The sequence below is a fragment of the Heterodontus francisci genome, unplaced genomic scaffold, assembly GCF_036365525.1.
Source record: "Heterodontus francisci isolate sHetFra1 unplaced genomic scaffold, sHetFra1.hap1 HAP1_SCAFFOLD_726, whole genome shotgun sequence".
Taxonomy (NCBI): Eukaryota; Metazoa; Chordata; class Chondrichthyes; order Heterodontiformes; family Heterodontidae; genus Heterodontus; species Heterodontus francisci.
Window position 1 is genome coordinate 165,983 of NW_027140691.1, and position 19,258 is coordinate 185,240.

The following is a 19,258-nucleotide window of genomic DNA, read 5'->3' on the forward strand; positions in this document are numbered from 1 at the left end:
TGGGCTCTCTATGTCCCGCTCTGCTCCCGCTGTTTCCCACTGCTCTCTCAGTGAACTCTGACTCTCTCCTGTGCTCTCTTTGTCCCGCTCTGCTCCTACTGTGTCCCGCTCTGCTCCCACTGTTGCCCACTGCTCTCTCACTCCCTCCTGGGTTCTTTATGCTCCATTCCACTTCCGCTTTTTCCCACTGCTCTCTCAGTGAAGTCTTGTCTTGTTATTTTGTGGCTGAGGATGGAACATGGATTGGGAGCCTCTTGTACTTTTTTTTATCCTTTTTTTTTCCATCTCTACTTCTACCTTCAGTACACCCCATTCAGCCTCCTCATCCTCCTTTTCTCCCTTGCTTTTCCTCCTCCCCAGCCCTCTGCCTGCCTCTTCCTCATCCTCTTCTCTCCTCTCCCTCCTCCTCTTCTCTTCTCTCCCTCCTCCTCTTCTCTTCTCTCCCTCTTCATTCTTGGCCCCCTCCCTTTACATCATGTTCCCCTACCGTTCCATTCAGCAGGGCCACCACTGATTCCTTTATATAGGTAGTTCCCACTACAAATATGGACAAAAGAAATGTGGATGTGGAAATGGAAGAACAGAACATATGACTGTATCTGGGGCCAGGATCACGTTTACAGGCCCTAGTCCAAAAGATCCCAATTCTCTAACATCCCTTCGCTGGAAGACATCACTTGATTTGGACTTTCTGTGGGTAGTGCCAAAGGAGATTAACTCAACTCTTAATTAAAATTTTGAAATTAAATGATTGAAAGAATCACTTCCAAAATTCTATAGATTCTGAAATGGTTCCTGCAGAATGGAAGGTAGCAAATGTAAACTCACTATTTAAAAAAGGAGGGAGAGTGAAAATGGGGAACTAAAGACCTGTTGGCCAAACATCAGTAGTAGGGAATTGCTAGAATCTATTATTAAGGATGTGATAACTGAACACTGAGAAATAATGGTAGGATTGGGCAGAGGCAACATGGATTTATAAAAGGTAAATCATGTTTGACAGACCTGCTACAGTTTTTTGAGGATGTAACTAGCAGAAGAGATAAGGGGGAACCAGTGGATATGGTGTATTTGAATTTTTAGAAGGCTTTCAATAAGATCCCACACAGGAGGTTAGTGAGAAAAATTAGAACACATGGGATTGGGGGTAATATTCTGGCATGGATTGAGAATTGGTTAATGTACAGAAAACAGAGAGTAGGAATAAATGGGTCATTCTCAGGTTGGCGGGCTGTGACTAGTGGGGTCCTGCAAGGATTAATACTTGGGCCCCAGCTATTGACAATCTATATCAATGATTTAGATGTGGAGACCAAATGTAATATTTCCAAGTTTGCTGATGACACAAAACTAGGTGGGAATGTGAGTTGCGAGGAGGATGCAAAGAGGCTTCAAGAGGATTTAGACAGACTAAGGGAATGGGCAAGAACATGGCAGATGGAATATAATGTGGAAAAATGTTCCCCTTCAAGTCACAAACAATCCTAACTGTTCCTTCACTCTCACTGGGTCAAAATTCTGGAACACCTTCCCTAACAGCACTGTGGGTGTACCTACTACCACATGCGCTGCAGAGATTCAAGAAGGTGGCTCACCACCACCTTCTCAAGGGCAATTAGGGATGAGCAATAAATGCTGGCCTGGCCAATGACACTCTCATCCCATGAACGAATAAAAAAGAATGTAGGCCAGGTAGACCAGAGTGCCAGCTTCCCTTGCCTGAAGGACATTAATTAAGAAGTTGGGTTTTTGACAACAATCTGATAGCTTTCATGATCATTTTTTGGTGGCCACAAATTACCAGATTATATTGAATTCTTTCCTGCCACTTGTGTGGTAGGATTTGAAATTTTAGGGGGCCAGTCTAGTACCATAACCACATACCCTAAAAAGAAATTCCACCAAAAAATCCTACTGAATTGTTTCATTAAAAAATTAGCTTCAGCCACCATGACAGTTCCTGCCCACCTCATTATATAGGTCCAATATTATCTATAACATAATCTACAAAAAGCAAAATGTGTTTGCTTCTATCTTCACATAACTGTCTCTCACTGTTTGCCTCTGTATTTTATGTCTACTGCAACGTACTTTAGCTTCACTCTGTTCACTGGGTCCTCGGATGTTCAACTTGCACATTGTGCTGCGCTCTACTCTCACATTTCCATCCATTGGCTCCTCGAGTGCTCTTTTGCCGAGCACTCCTATGTTCTGCCATGTACAGCACTCCCAGTCTCTGCTGGGCTCGGATCCCAGCCCCTCCTCACCAGATGTGTGCCATTCACCAACTGAAACTGTCATCCTGTTGACATTTACTCGGCAGTGGGAATTTTAGTATTTGTGTCTTTCTGGGATGACCTTCAGAAGTTGGGCGTGGTTTATTAGAATTTGATGTCTCACAACAATATAAATTTGGTTGCCGGAAATCTCACAGTTCAAAAGTTGTTAAAATGCATTTTACTTTTTTTTTTAAATGACTGCTGCACCAAAAAGTTATGACAGCTTATTACTTGGACTTCAACAATCATGGAGTTAGCTCGTTATTTGGAGATTTGTCAATACATATTTTGACCACCTTCTTCGTGGATTAAAGCAATGTATTTTTTAAATGTAATAACTAGATCAAAAAAATCCAGTTCAAATGCTTTTGATTTTTAAAGATCACCATAGAAATGCTTAACATTCTGCTGCAATTTTTGTCTCTGTAATATGTTCATGGAGGTGTTGACCTGTTTAAAATAAGTATTCGCAAATAGCATTCTTTTGCATTTGTTTCAAGAAAAGCAATCTTTGGTGTCACTGCCAGCAGTCATACTTCAGACTGTGTATATAAATAACTGCAGACAGGTAACCACAGATCATTTTAATCTCAAATGTTAAGTTTTTCAATTAAACCTGAAGAGATTAGAAGGAGCATCTCTGGCTCTCCTAGGAGTAATTCAAATGCTACGGCTTAGACTTTCATCGTCAGTATCTGGGTACAATGGTTTTGTCTGCTAGGAGCACCTATTGCAAGTTAGGGCTCATGACCTTCTATAGGCAATGTGTGCCTGGGTTTCTGATAGGTGTTCCTGGTAGGTGACGTTAAAAATGAAAATCTAAGCTGTATCTTTTGGACAGGCACATATAATGGGGGCAAATTCAACGAGGTTACACTCCCAGAATAATATCTCGCTGGCTGAATTCACCCAGTTGTTTAATGGTCCAGTATGGGACTTTAGTAAGTGGTGAAATATTATGCAGTATTATTAAATATTTATTTTTGGAATGTTAGGGAGAAGAGCATCTTTAATGCTCTTCAATAATGTTAAATCATACGACTGAAACTATCAGTCATACGTAATATAAAAAAACATCAAATTTGCAAACTGGTAAAGTGGCAGATAAGGGTATAGCAATTATTTTACAGCAAAGTTTTAAAATAAGTAATTACCTTTCGATTTTCTTTTATGCATTCGGTTAGCTTTTCTACAAAGAGAAAAAAAAACCCATTCAGGACAGCAAGTAGTTTCAGTTTTAAATTCAAAGAGTTTGACTTCGTCTTTTCTACCCTGGCTTTTAGCATCATTTAAACCACTCTTTTCCCAAAGTGATTTAAATGTAACATTTTATTCCCATGTAACAATAAAATCTAAACAAAACAAGGGAAGCAAAAGCTGGAATATTGCTTCCTTTTCAAGAATATACTGGCCGTATATTTTTAAAAATATTTTATAAATAAAAATGTCAACCTTATCACCAGTGTGGACACTATAAGAATGAAATCCTTTCCTGTTAGCTCACTTTGGTGACGTGAATTACAAAGTACACCTTCAGCTCTGCTTCATTGCAGACAGTTTAGGGCGGCACAGTGGCGCAGTGGTTAGCACCGCAGCCTCACAGCTCCAGGGACCCGGGTTCGATTCCGGGTACTGTCTGTGTGGAGTTTGCAAGTTCTCCCTCTGTCTGCGTGGGTTTTCTCCGGGTGCTCCGGTTTCCTCCCACAAGCCAAAAGACTTGCAGGTTGATAGGTAAATTGGCCATTATAAATTGTCACTAGTATAGGTAGGTGGTAGGGAAATATAGGGACAGGTGGGGATGTTTGGTAGGAATATGGGATTAGTGTAGGATTAGTATAAGTGGGTGGTTGATGTTCAGCACAGACTCGGTGGGCCGAAGGGCCTGTTTCAGTGCTGTATCTCTAATCTAATCAGTTCACAGCCTTAAACTGGCCTGAGAGTTGATCTCGAGTCTATTCCACAAATCCAATTCTTTATATAGAAATCCTCAGAAAAATGCCAGACATGACTTTCAGGGACTCTGCTTCAAAGGAAATGTTTAATTCTGGGCCTGGACCAAGACTAATAAATTTTTTACTTGCGTCTTCCAGTACTGAAATCTCACTCTTTTAAGTTAAACAACTTGTTTACACCTACAATATCTACACCTTTCAGCTTTTGAAGCATTTTTCCTCTCAGATTAATATTGCAATAATTCACTAAAAAAAGCTGGATACACATTTATAATCTTCTATGCTGCTGGATCTATGGGAATCTATAGATGTAACCTATGGAATGTAACTGCACAACAGTTCAATAGTGTGGCTTACAAACAACAACAACCTGTATTTGTATAGCACCTTTAATGTAATAAAACATCCCAAGGGGCTTCACAGGAGCGTTATAAAGCAAAATTAGACACTGAGTCACATTAGGTGATGTTAAGGAAAATGGCCAAAAGCTTAGTCAAAGAGATATTAAGAAGGATCTTAAAGAAAAAAAGAGGTAGAGTGGCAAAAGAGCTTAGGGAGGGAATTCCAGAGCTTAGGGCCTAGGCAGCTGAAGGCATGTCCACCAATGGCACAGCAGTTAAAATTAGGGATGCTCAAGAGGCCAGAATTAGAGGGGGTTGTGGGCGGGAGATTAGAGATAGGGAGGGGTGAGGCCCTGGATGGATTTGAAAACAAGGTTGAGAATTTTCGAATTGAGATGTTTCTTCACCGGGAGACAATAGGTCAGCAAGCACAGGGGTGATAGGTGAACAGGACTTGGCACAAGTTTTGGATGATCTTGAGCTTACGGAGGGTAGAGTGTGGGAGGCCAGCCAGGAGAGCATTGGAATAGTCAAGTCTCGAGACAACAAATTCATGAATGAGGTGTTCAGCAATAGATAAGCTGAGACAGAGATGAAGTCGAGAGAAGTTATGGAGGAGGTCTTAGTGATGGCGCGTCTATGTGGTTGGTAGCTCATCTTGGGATCAAATATGACACCAAGGTTACAAACGTACAAAGTTAGATTAATAACCTGGTGTTGCATATAATGAGCTTTTGAATAGGCAAGGATAAAGCTTTGCAAAGCTTCATGATCTTGGAGGTTTTACTTGTGATACATCACCCTCCTGGAGAGACATCCAAAGTTTGCTACTGAGTGATAGTAGCTGCAGTCTCAAAACATGGTCAGAGATTCCCTACTTAAGGCTGAAGATGTTTCTAGGCCAGCAGCATGGGGCACACAAATCTATTGCTGGAGTTCAAAAGGAAATTATAGGCACTTGAGGGAGATAAACTTTCAGGGCTATGGGGATAGAGCTGGTGAATGGGACTGACTGGATTGTTCGAGAGAGCCAGCATGAACTTGAATAGCTGAGTAGCCTCCTTCTGTGATGTAACGACTCTGAGTTGCAGAGTATGCCTTGACAATGAGCTTCCAGCATCTTTAAATGAGCTCTTTCTTCTTCATGTACTGAAAATGTTTGCAAACTATTTGCAGCACGTCTCCTGTACATTGCCACAGGGCAATATCATTTCCCATCTTTCAAAACAGAAATGTTGCAGCAAGAAACAAGAGACAATTTATTCTCACTACACTTCAAACTACAGCAACACAGAAGAAATATTCCAAACTATTCTAAACTAACTGATTTGAACAAACAGAGCATCCTAAAGTGCTCCATGTGTAAAAACCTGAAATATTAGGCACTGTGCAATCCGAACTACCTTTCAAGAATTCTAATACACATGACAATGAAACTAAATAATGAACATAAGTCAAAGCTTTGTGAAAAATATAATTTTATTAAATAATGTGTGGTTACTATTTATATTTTTTACCCTTAAACTTTTTCTTGCGTGAACTTTCTCGTGTGGGCACTAATGATGCTTTACTTAATGTGGTGCTTTTGGTGGAGGAAGTACGGGCTTGTCTACCCTTAGTACGTGTGGAGAACTCAGATCCAATGGAAGATGCATTCCCATTAGCGTTGGCTTCTTGTTCTCTTAATTCAACTGGTGGCTCAAAGGCTTCTGTCCTGCTGAACTGTGCGGAACTTTGATTGTCCACCACTTCAGTGAGGAGGCTGACCACAGAGTCAGCCTCCTCACTGATCTGAGCTAAACCCTCTAGCACAGTTGTGTGTACTTTTTGAATGCTTGAATCACCCTGGGTGAGGCCAATGTGAATAGTATCCCTTATATCTGACAAGCCTATGCATAGAACATCCTGAATCTTGCCTAATCCAGTCCGCACAGCTGTCAGATGCTCGGCTATGCCATTCTGCAAGATATACTGCAATTCTGTAAATCCTGTCTGAATTTTGGATTCCAGATCTACAATCCCTGACTCCATACTTCTGTGTACATTTTGTAAATCAGTATGGAAAGAGGCCTGCATATCTGCCAAGGCAGACTGTATACCAGTGTACAGGCCTCCAACACCTGTAGTTTCCGCTTGCTGCACCCTGGAGAATTCATTGTGGAACATCAGGGCCAGAAGATCTTGTGATGCTGTGTTTACACCACCCGCTGGTCCACGCCAACGTCTACGTGGCCATCCAGATGTTCCAGCGAGTGCTTCTTCCTCCTGCTGTGCCACATCTACTGGTGTGGAGATGGATGGTTGTACTGGCTCATCATGTGTGATTGCAGAATGTCTAGAGGTGATGGGTGTAGTTACAATGGGTGTAACAGCTACAGTCAAAGTATTAGTGGGTCTGGTGGTGGCAAGGGTAGTAGGTGTGATTTTGGTAGGAGTGACAAGGGTGGTAGCATGGATGACAGCAGTGACAAGGGTGGTATTAGTGGACATGTTATTGGGTATAATAGGGGCAGTGACACTGGTTGCAGGGAGGACAGAAGATGTGATTTTGATAGGTATAGTGTCTGTGTAGTTGGGTAGGCTGGTGACTGCAGAGGCATGGATAGTGGTAGTGAGCATGGCATTGATGTCAGAGTTGGAAGTAATGGATCTGGTGGATGTAGTGGTGATAGACGTGGATATGACATCACTGGCAGCAGTGATCGGTATAACAGCAGCAGCCGTGGAGGCAGTAGTGATGGTAGTAGCACTCTCTGCTTGTTGTCTTGCAGGCTTCTGTTCCACCAGTAGATCTGGCTTTTCTGTATATAGATTTAAAGAATCTTTATGTACTGAGATAATCATTGTTCAAGCATAATAAATAAATAAATATTTATAATTACATTATGAAGGTAATGCAGAATAGTTCATGTCTGACTGGATAGTTTATATAGACTGCATTAGGGTCATTGTTTGACCTTGCAACTAATTTTCCAGGCATACCTAGGGGAATAGGTAGATGGTGTGTGTCACTGCACTACCTTGAGATTGGATAGGCTTAACAGAACAGATGTTTTTTCCTAACCTTTTCATGCATTCTTTATCTTTTGAAGCTGAGCAGTTTATGTTTCACCCAGCAGATCAATGCACTCCTTTTCAGAAACTCATCCACAATCAATTCTGCCTCACTGTATAAAAACCTGGGTTTCCTTTATCTTAGGAGATCTGTGGGCTCTCCTGAAGGAAGTGAAATAACCACAGATAAAACCTGCAGTAGAAACCTGACATCCAAAGGTAAACAAGACCGATCAGTAGATTCAAGACTGAGATCAATAGATTCTTGGCCACTAAGGGAACCAAGGGATAGAGAGGGAATGTACAGTTGAGTAGAAGATCTTGTTGAATGGCAGAGAAGGCTCGGGGAGCCATATGGCTTATTCCTGTTCCTATTTCTCATGTCATTCTGGTCAGTCACATTCCATAAATGACATTCCCGCCAGCACTGGAACCAACATGCTTCATAGGGTTTGAATGTTCATGGTCTAGAAATTTGATCATGCTCAGAAACAGGCACATGCCTGTTCAGGTGGCTGCAGGAATAGGTGTACTTTCTGCTGCCAGCTCATTACAATGATTCAGATGTGCAGCCAGCTACCCGCACTAGGCGTTGGGACCAGAATGTCCTTAAGGGAAGGAAATCTGCTGTCCTTACCTGGTCTGGTCTACATGTGACTCCAGACCCACAGCAATGTGGTTAACTCTTACATGCCCTCTGAAATGGCCGAGCAAGCCACTCAATTGTAACTAACCGCTACAAAGTCTATAAAAAGGAATGAAACCGGACGGACCATCGGGCATCGACCTAGGCACCGGAAACGACAATGGCAAACCCAGCCCTGTCGACCCTGCAAAGTCCTCCTTACTAACATCTGGGGGCTTGTGCCAAAGTTGGGAGAGCTATCCCACAAACTAGTCAAGCAACAGCCTGACATAGTTGTACTCACGGAATCATACCTAACAGACAATGTCCCAGACACTGCCATCACCATCCCCAGGTACGTCCTGTCCCACCGGCAGGACAGACCCAGCAGAGGTGGTGGCACAGTGGTATACAGTAGGGAGGTACACAGTGGTATACAGTAGGGAGGTACACAGTGGTATACAGTAGGGAGGTATACAGTGGTATACTATTTATGACACAGTGGTATACAGTAGGGAGGGAGTTGCCCTGGGAGTCCTCAACATCGGCTCCGGACCTCATGAAGTCTCATGGCATCAGGTCAAATATGGGCAAGGTAACCTCCTACTGATTACCAACTACCGCCCTCCCTCAGCTGATGACTCAGTACTCCTCCATGTTGAACACCACTTGGAGGAAGCACTGAGGGTGGCAAGGGCACAAAATGTACTCTGGGTGGGGGACTTCAATATCCATCACCATGAGTGGCTCGGTAGCACCACTACTGACCAAGCTGGCCGAGTCCGAAAGGACATGGCTGCTAGACTGGGTCTGCGGCAGGTGGTGGGGGAACCAACACGAGGGAAGAACATACTCGACCTCGTCCTCACCAATCTGCCTGCCGCAGATGCATCTGTCCATGACAGTATTGGTACGAGTGACCACCGCACTGTCTTCGTGGAGACGAAGTCCTCCTTCACATTGAGGATACCGTCCATCGTGTTGTGTGGCACTATCACCGTGCTGAATGGGATAGATTTGGAACGGATCTAGCAATGCAAAACTGGGCATCCATGAGGCGCTGTGGGCCATCAGCAGCAGCAGAATTGTACTCAACCGCAATCTGTAACCTCATGGCCCGGCATATCCCCCACTCTACCATTACCATCAAGCCAGGAGACCAACCCTGGTTCAATGAAGAGTGCAGGAGGGCATGCCAGGAGCAGCACCAGGCATACCTCAAAATGAGGTGTCAACCTGGTGAAGCTACAACCCAGGACTACTTGCATGCCAAACTGCGTAAGCAGCATGCGACAGACAGAGCTAAGCGATCCCATAACCAACGGATCAAATCTAAGCTCTGCAGTCCTGCCACATCCAGCCGTGAATGGTGGTGGACAATTAAACAACTAACTGGAGGAGGTGGCTCCACAAATATCCCCATCCTCAATGATGGGGGAGCCCAGCACATCAGTGCGAAAGATAAGGCTGAAGCATTTGCAACAATCTTCAGCCAGAAGTGCCGAGTTGATGATCCATCTCGGCCTCCTCCTGAAGTCCCCAGCATCACAGATGCCAAACTTCAGCCAATTCGATTCACTCCACGTGATATCAAGAAACGACTGAAGGCACTGGATACTGCAAAAGCTATGGGGCCTGACAACATGTCGGCAATAGTACTGAAGACCTGTGCTCCAGAACTTGCCGCGCCCCTAGCCAAGCTGTTCCAGGACAGCTACAACACTGGTATCTACCCTGCAATGTGGAAAATTGCCCAGGTATGTCCTGTACACAAAAAGCAGGACAAGTCCAACCCGGCCAACTACCGCCCGATTAGCCTACTCTCAATCATAAGTAAAGTGATGGAAGGTGTCATCAACAGTGCCATCAAGCAGCATTTGCTTAGCAACAACCTGCTCAGTGATGGTCAGTTTGGGTTCCGCCAGGGCCACTCAGCTCCTGATCTCATTACAGCCTTGGTTCAAACATGGACAAAAGAGCTGAACTCAAGAGGTGAGGTGAGAGTGACTGCCCTTGACATCAAGGCAGCATTTGACCGCGTATGGCATCAAGGAGCCCTAGCAAAACTGAGGTCAATGGGAATCAGGGGGAAAACCCTCCGCTGGCTGGGGTCATACCTGGCGCAAAGGAAGATGGTTGTGGTTGGAGGTCAATCATCTGAGCTCCAGGACATCACTGCAGGAGTACCTCAGGGTAGTGTCCTAGGCCCAACCATCTTCAGCTGCTTCATCAATGACCTTCCTTCAATCATAAGGTCAGAAGTGGGGATGTTCGCTGATGATTGCACAATGTACAGCACCATTCGCGACTCCTCAGATACTGAAGCAGTCTGTGTAGAAATGCAGCAAGACCTGGACAATATCCGGGCTTGGGCTGATAAGTGGCAATATTCGCGCCATACAAGTGCCAGGCAATGACCATCTCCAACAAGAAATAATCTAACCATCTCCCCTTGACATTCAACGGCATTACCATCACTGAATCCCCCACTATCAACATCCTAGGGGCTGCCATTTACCAGAAACTGAACTGGAGTAGTCATATAAATACCGTGGCTACAAGAGCAGGTCAAAGGCTAGGAATCCTGAGGCGAGTAACTCACCTCCTGACTCCCCAAAACCTGTCCACCATCTACAAGGCACAAGTCAGGAGTGTGATGGAATACTCTCCACTTGCCTGGATGGGTGCAGCTCCAACAACACTCAAGAAGCTCGACACCATCCAGGACAAAGCAGCCTGCTTGATTGGCACCCCATCTACAAACATTCACTCCCTCCACCACCGACGCACAGTGGCAGCAGTGTGTATCACCTACAAGATGCACTACAGCAATGCACCAAGGCTCCTTCGACAGCACCTTCCAAACCTGCGACCTCTACCAACTAGAAGGACAAGGGCAACACATACATGGGAACACCACCACCTGCAAGTTCCCCTCCAAGTCACACACCATCCTGACTTGGAACTATATCGCCGTTCCTTCACTGTCGCTGGGTCAAAATCCTGGAACTCCCTTCCTAACAGCACTGTGGGTGTACCTACTTCACATGGACTGCAGCGGTTCAAGAAGGCAGCTCACCACCACCTTCTCGAGGGCAATTAGGCCTGGCCAGCGGCGCCCACATCCCGTGAATGAATTTAAAAAAAATCAGGTATCTCTGACCTCACTTAAAGGCACTCATAACCTCTTAAAGGGGAATTGCATTTTGGCTTCAGACCAGAGGGAATGCTGCTAAGGTGAGAAATTGCTGCAACGCCTGCATGTCGGCCCTCAGCTTCTTGGATGCTGCTTTGGAGGCCCAGTTTCAGACAGTGAACAGGAGGGAGGAGATCATATTCATTCTCAACCATTCCACATATTTTCCCCAATCCTCACCTTCTTTTCCATCCCTTACATTCCTCATTTTCTGTTACACTCTCTTACATGTCCTTTCATTCCTCAGATTCCTCTCATCATTTTACATTCCTAACAATGTTTTATATTGTTTATTCATAAAATTCTCTCCTACATACCCATATAGGAAAGGCAGGAGAACCAATGCCAGGGCTCCTTAAATGATGAAACAAAAAAAGGTGTGTATGATGCATGTCAGGTGAATTGTTCAAGCGAGAACCAGGCCAAATACAATAAGTTGAGAGGGGAAGTGAAGAAGAAAATAAGATTGGCAAAAAGAGAATAGTTAATAGAATAAAACAGAACATAAAAATCTTCTACCAGCATGTAAATAGTAAGCGGGCAGTAAGAGGTGGAGTGGGGCCTATTAGGGACAAAGAGGGTGATAGATGCTTAGAGGCACGGCAAGGCTAGAATATTTTGTATCAGTGTTTACTAAGGAAGAGGAATCTGACAAAATATCAGTCAAAGCAGAGATGGTAGAGATAATGAATGGGCTGAAAATTGATCGGCAGAATGCACTGGAAAGGCTGGCTATGCTTAGAGTGGATAAGTCCGCTGATCTGGATGGCTTACATCCCAGGTTGCTAAGGGAAATGGGGGTGAGGATAGTGGGAGGACTCACTATAATCTTCCAAACTTCCCTGGATACAGGGGAGGCATCAGAGGATTGGAGTGTGGCAAATATTATTCAAGAAAGGGTGTAAGGACAGTCCTAGCAACTACAGGCCAGTGGGTTTCACATCTGTGATGGGTAAGGTTTATAATCAGGGAAAATCAATAGCCATTTGGAGAGGTTTGAATGAATTAAGGAGAACCAGCACAGATTTATAAAATGCAGATTGTGTTTGATTAATCTTATTGAATTTTTTGATGAAGTAACAGAAAAGGTTGATGAAAGGAATGCAGTGGATGTTGGCTGTACGGATTTTAAGAAAGCTTTTGGGTGATTGGGTGATAAATGGGTAAGACAGGGCCCCAAATTGTGTGTGCCACTCAGTTCACATTGAAAGTGCGTTGCATGCCATAGTGGCTAGGCATGTAGTCGTACAGGTCACCATTAGGCTCACTGCTTATGCAAAAAAGGGTTTAACATTGGTTTCAGGACCCTTTGTGAAATTGGTCAGCGACTAGCTGCAGCATCTACATGCTGAGCTCAGTTTCCCAAGATAATTGAAAATAGCCTATTTATACAAAAAGTACTAAAACTTACTTAAGCAAAACTACACCCTTCCCCCACAAAAAAATGCTAATTTGTTTATTCTGCATGGATTATGCATCTTTCATGAGTACTCCTCCTGGCTCTGTATCAAAATTGCGGATCCCTGGCCCATTCTTGCCCCCTCCCAATTCCTTCCTCCCTCCTAGGCCCTCAGCCAGCGTTCCATCTGGCCGATCTACCTCCGCTCACAAGCAACCAAGCTATCTCCAGGGCTGCAACCTGCGCCCACATCTCACCAGTAATATATAACTTGCCATGGTGCTGCTGCCGGCTCCTTTAGGTGCATGAAATGTGTGCTGAACCTGGATCACTCCTGCTTCAGGCACCATCAAAGCTCTGGGTCACTAGCTTTTGATTGAGATGTTAAATGAAAATCCCATCTACCTCATCAAGTTAGTGTAAATGATCACATGGCCCTATACTAAGAGGAGCTGGGGGTCATCTTGCTTCCCTGGCCAACATACCTCCTCCAATCAACACCAGCACAAAAACTGTTAAACCATCCTCCAGGAACAGCTCATTTTTTGATTAGGCACTTTACAGCCTTCTGAATTCAAAATTGAGTTCAACTATTTCAGGTTGTCACCTCTGCTCTTGTTTCTTTACTGATTTTGGTTTTTCCCTCTGTTTTCTCTCTCTTTTCTGCTTTTAGATGGCAGCTGTTTATGATTCTGTCATTCACAGCTCCTCTAAATACCTTCGGTTTCTTTACTGATTACCATTCCCTTTGGCCTTGCAACATCAACCCTCTTTTCATTTAATCTCTCCTGTCCTTCACCCTATCTTCCCTTTTGTTCTTTTCCCTTTTACTTGCTTAAAACCTTTTGCACCTCCGACTTATCTCAGTTCTGTTGAAAGGTCATCAACCCGAAACGTTGAGCAGGAATTTCCCTGCGGTCATCAGCACCCTACTGTCAGGTTCAAATGGGGTCAGAAGCCTGCACTTTTTGGGAAACAGTCACTCACTTGTGATTTTCCCCAAATTAGCCAGTTAATGGCCAGAAGGTAGGTTCGCTGTTCAATTAAGGAACTCCAATATGAGACCCACCAGCTTGGAAGGAGCAGCAGGATATATTGCAGCTATGTGAGGGAGAGGACACCCCAAAATGACACCCTCTCTCCAACTTTATCAGATTTAAAATTAAAAATTGACCCAGCAGTAGGCCCTCCATTGTGGAGTGGGGGGTGGTGGATGATAGGAGACCCACCACAGGGTAGCCTGTGGCTGCAGCTGACCCCAGGCAGACAATGGGGGCCTCTACGCCTGCCTAGATTGTGGGTCCCCTGGTCTGCCGCCTGCGTGGACCTAGAGGACGACTGGAATATCACAGTCAGCCTCCGACAATTGGTTTTAAGCGGCTACTAACAGGGTCAACTGGCTACCTGCCACTTGCAGATGACACAAAACTGGGTGGGAGGGTGAGTTGTGAGGAGGATACAGAGAGGCTTCAGGGTGATTTGGACAGGTTGAGTGAGTGGGCTAATACATGGCAGATGCAGTATAATGTGGATAAATGTGAGGTTATCCACTTTGGTAGCAAAAACAGGAAGGCAGATTATTATCTGAATGGCTATAAACTGAGAGAGGGGAATATGCAGTGAGACCTGGGTGTTCTCGTACACCAGTCGCTGAAGGTAAGCATGCAAGTGCAACAGGCGGTAAAAAAGGCAAATGGTATGTTGGCCTTCATAGCGAGAGGATTCGAGTACAGAAGTAGGGATGGCTTGCTGCAATTATACAGAGCCTTGGTGAGGTCACATCTGGAGTATTGTGTGCAGTTTTGGTTTCCTTATCTGAGGAAGGATGTTCTTGCTATAGAGGAATGCAGCGAAGGTTTACCAGACTGATTCCTGGGATGGCGGAACTGACGTATGAGGAGAGATTGAGTTGGTTAGGATTATATTCTCTGGAGTTCAGAAGAGTGAGGGGGGATCTGATAGAAACCTATAAAATTCTAACAGGACTTGACAGGGTCGATGCAGGAAGGATGTTCACGATGGTGGGAGAGACCAGAACCAGGGGTCATAGTCTAACGATACGGGGTAAACCTTTCAGGACTGAGATGAAGAGAAATTTCTTCACCCAGAGAGTGGTGAATCTGTGGAATTTGCTACCACAGAAAGCAGTTGAGGCCAAAACATTGTATGTTTTCAAGAAGGAGTTAGATATAGCTCTTGGTTTTAAAGAGATCAAAGGATATGGGTTACTGAGTTGGATGATCAGCCATGATCATAATGAATGGCAGAGCAGGCTCGAAGGGCCAAATGGCCTACTCCTGCTCCTATTTTCTATGTTTCAATGCCTCCCCATCCCACCTCCGGGAAAATGGCCCAGGGGCGGAATGGAGCTGGAATCTGGCACAATTGCCAGCGGTGCTACTTTTAGCGCCCATCTGTCTCTGTGCCTGCTCCTGGTGGGGCCTAAATATTCAGCCCGTTAACTTTGTTTTCCTCCCACAGATACTGCTGACCTGATGGGTATTTCCAGCATTTTCTGTTTTTATTTCAGATTTTCAGCATCTGCAGTATTTTGCTTGTGTGAACCATTTTGTAAACTGCTGCTTGTAGTATCTTTGTTTGCTAAACAACAGTCACTGCATTCAAACATAATTTGTTAGCTGTGAAATACTTTGGGACATCGAGGATGTAGAAGGGTGCAATATAAATTTAATTTTTTTATTTAAACAAAGATGGCAAATGCTAAAAGATGTCAATAAACAGAGAGAGAAGAAAGATATAATTTCCTAAAAGTGCAAATACTGGTCATTAAAGTAATTTAAAAATTAGTAGCATAAATAGAGACATGGAGTACACAAGTAATGAAGAAATTATAAATTTAGACCAAGTAATAGTTCGGCTACAGTTTGAGTTCTGTGTGCCATTTACGGCACTTCATTATAAAAATGACCTAAAAACAGTGTGCAGCATGGATTCAACAAAATGATGCCAGGGAAAGGAAAATTATGGTTATGAGGAGAGACGTGAGATATCGGACAATTTCCACTGGAGGAAATGAGATTTAAAAAGAGTTTTTTTAAATTATGATATGTTTTGATCGAGTGAATAGGGGAAAACTGTTTCTTCCAGTGTTGGGAAACCAGTGATAAGGGATTCATCAATTTAAAATTGTCATTAAGAGGATAAGGAGGGCAGTTAGGAAAAATATTTTACTCAGATAGTGATTGGCACATGGAATGCTTTGCCATAGGGAATATTTTTAAGAAAATAGCAGAGAAAGTTGTGAAACAGAAGTTACAGGGCTATGGGGAGAAAATAGAGCAGTGGGATTAGTTCTGGATACCTCTAGCAAAGAGGAGACTTCCATGTTGTAGACTTCTATAGTTCTATAGCAACTGCTACCCAAAAGAAAATAATTTGCATTCAAGACAGAGAAAGTGAAATATAATTAAATGCTTAAATAAAGATAATAAATACAATTCTTCTACACTAATGAAAGGAACATTAGGAAAAGATTCATTAATGAAAACCACAGAACCTCGCTAACTGCTTAATGGGCAAATCCACTGTCTAGTGTAGTACTTAGCCTCGCAAGCGAGGGAAAGTCCCAAGCTCAATTCCTAGTATTTTCTGAGATATCTGATCTCAGCTAGGAGGGCAATAGAAATACTGCAACTCAGTGCCTATGGAGCAGGGAAGGATAAATACCAGGGGGCTTCAGGGTGACAATGGCAAAAGCCTGGGAGCAGGTCTCCAGCTTGCTCTCTTTGGTAAGGGAATAATGTGTGGGACAGCATTTTAAAAGGCAGTGGAAGACATGAATTATGAATTTGTTTTCAACACCTTGTGTTGAACAGTAATTTTCTGATTTCACTTTAATGTATCAACTTTATAAAGATTGCTAAAGTTTTCACTTTAAATTAGTTATAGGTATGCATAGATACTTTCAATACTTACTATAGCTGAAGACAATCAGACATAACACAAATGGTGAAGCAACAGCACCGAATAATTTATGTATTAAAGGCCATTCAGAGGCACATCCTTCCTCTAATAACAACAAAAATCAATCAATCAGAATTTGTATTTTAAATACAGGAATAGTGAGCTCAAAGAAATACTAACAAAACCAAGATGCAACCAAAGTTTCTCTTTCAGCGAAATAACAGGTACTATCAAGACTAACACTGTTGTTAACAAAGAAGGCTATAGTTAGATTAGGCATAGCACCTTGCACATTACATGAATTACTTGTTCTTGCTTATTTGCAACACTGGATGTGATTTGTGCACAACTGGGGAATGCTCAGACAGGATTACAATGCATGTACGTAAACACACAAAGTATGGTCAACAAGGCTAGTGAGCTACAAGCACAAATAGCAGTATGGGAATATCATGTAGCGGCAATAACAGAAATATGGCTTAAAAATGTTGAGGACTGGGTGCTTAATATACAAGGATATAAAGTGTTCAGAAAAGATAGAGAAGCAAAAAGGGAGGTGGGGTGGCAGTACTGCTTAGGGAAGACATTGTAGCGTTGGAAAGAGGGAATGTCCTTAAGGGGGCAACGACAGAATCCATTCGGTTAGGAGTTAAGAAGCAAAAAGGGTATGATCACGCTACTACGGGTATTCTATAGGCCTCCAACTAGTGAGACACAGATAGAGGAGCAAATCTGCAGGGAAATTCCAGAGATGTGCAAGAACTATAGAGTGGAGACATCGAGGGACTTTAATTACACAAATATCAATTGGGATAATGTTAGAGTAAAGGGAAACGAGGAGGAGGAATTTCTGAAATGTGTTCAGCAGAACTTCCTTGATCAGTATGTTCTCAGCCCAACTCGAAAGGAGGCATTGCTGGATCTTTTCAAGGGCAATTAGGGATGGGCAATAAATGCTGGCCTAGCCAGCGACAGCCACATCCCACAAACAAATTAAAATTTCAATGAGATGAGAAGGGATCTAGGCAGGATAAAATGGAACCAAAGACTGGCAGGAAGAGCTATATCAGAACAATGGGTTATCTTTAAGGAAGAGATGTTTCAGGTACAGGCTAGGTACATTCCAACAAGGGTGAAAGGTAAGCGAACCAATAACAGGGCTCCTTGGATGACAAAAGAGATAGAAATGATGATGAAACAAAAAAAAGAGGCTGCATGATGCATGTCAGGTGAATTCTTCAAGTGAGAACCAGGCTATGTACAATAAGCTGAAAGGGGAGGTAAAGGGGCGGCACAGTGGCGCAGTGGTTGGCACCGCCGCTTCACAGCTCCAGGGACCCGGGTTCAATTCTGGGTACTGCCTGTGTGGAGTTTGCAAGTTCTCCCTGTGTCTGCGTGGGTTTCTTCCGGGTGCTCCGGTTTCCTCCCACATGCCAAAGACTTGCAGGTTGATAGGTTAATTGGCTGTTATAAATTGCCCCTAGTATAGGTAGGTGGTAGGGAAAATATAGGGACAGGTGGGGATGTGTAGGAATATGGAATTAGTGTTGGATTAGTATAAATGGGTGGTTGATGGTCGGCACAGACTCGATGGGCCGAAGGGCCTGTTTCAGTGCTGTATCTCTAAACTAAACTAAGTGGAAAATAAGACTGGCAAAGAGAGAATATGAGAATAGAAGGGCAGACAACATAAAAGGGAACCCAAAAATCTTCTACCAGCATGTAAATAGGAAGTGGGTAGTAAGAGTAGGAGAGGGACCTATTAGGGACAGAAAGGATAACATATGCTTAGAGGCAAGGCTAGAATAGTTAATGAGTACTTGGTACCAATGTTTACTCAGGAAGAGGAATCTGACAAAATATCAGTAGAAGCGGAGAGAGTAAAGGCACTGGCTGGGGTAGAAATTGAGAGGAACGACGTACTGGAAAGACTGGCTATGCTTAGGGTCGATAAGTCACCTGATCGGGATGGCTTGCATCCCAGGTTGCTAAAGGAAGTGGGGGTGGAGCTAGCGGTAGGGCTTGCCATAATCTTCCAATCTACCCTAGATATGGGGGAGATGCCAGAGGATTGGAAAGTGGCAAACTTATTCAAGGGTCTAAGGACAGTCCTAGCAACCACATACCAGCTAGTTTAACATCAGCGGTGGGTAAGGATTTAGAAACAAAAATCAGGAAAAATATCAACAGGCAGAGAGGTTTGAGTTAATACAGGATAGCCAGCACGGATTTGTAAAAGGCAGATCATGCTTGACTAGTCTAATTGAATTTTTTAATGAAATACAGAGAAGATTGATGAAGGGAATGCAGCTGATGTTGTCTGTATGGATTTTAAGAAAGCGTTTGATAAAGTACCATATAAAGGGCTGGTTAACAAAATCGAGGATCAGTGTACAATGGATAAAAAAATTGGCTTAAGGACTGAAAATAGCGAGTCATGGTAAATGGTTGTTTTCAGATTGGAGGATGGGAGACAGTGGTGTCCCCC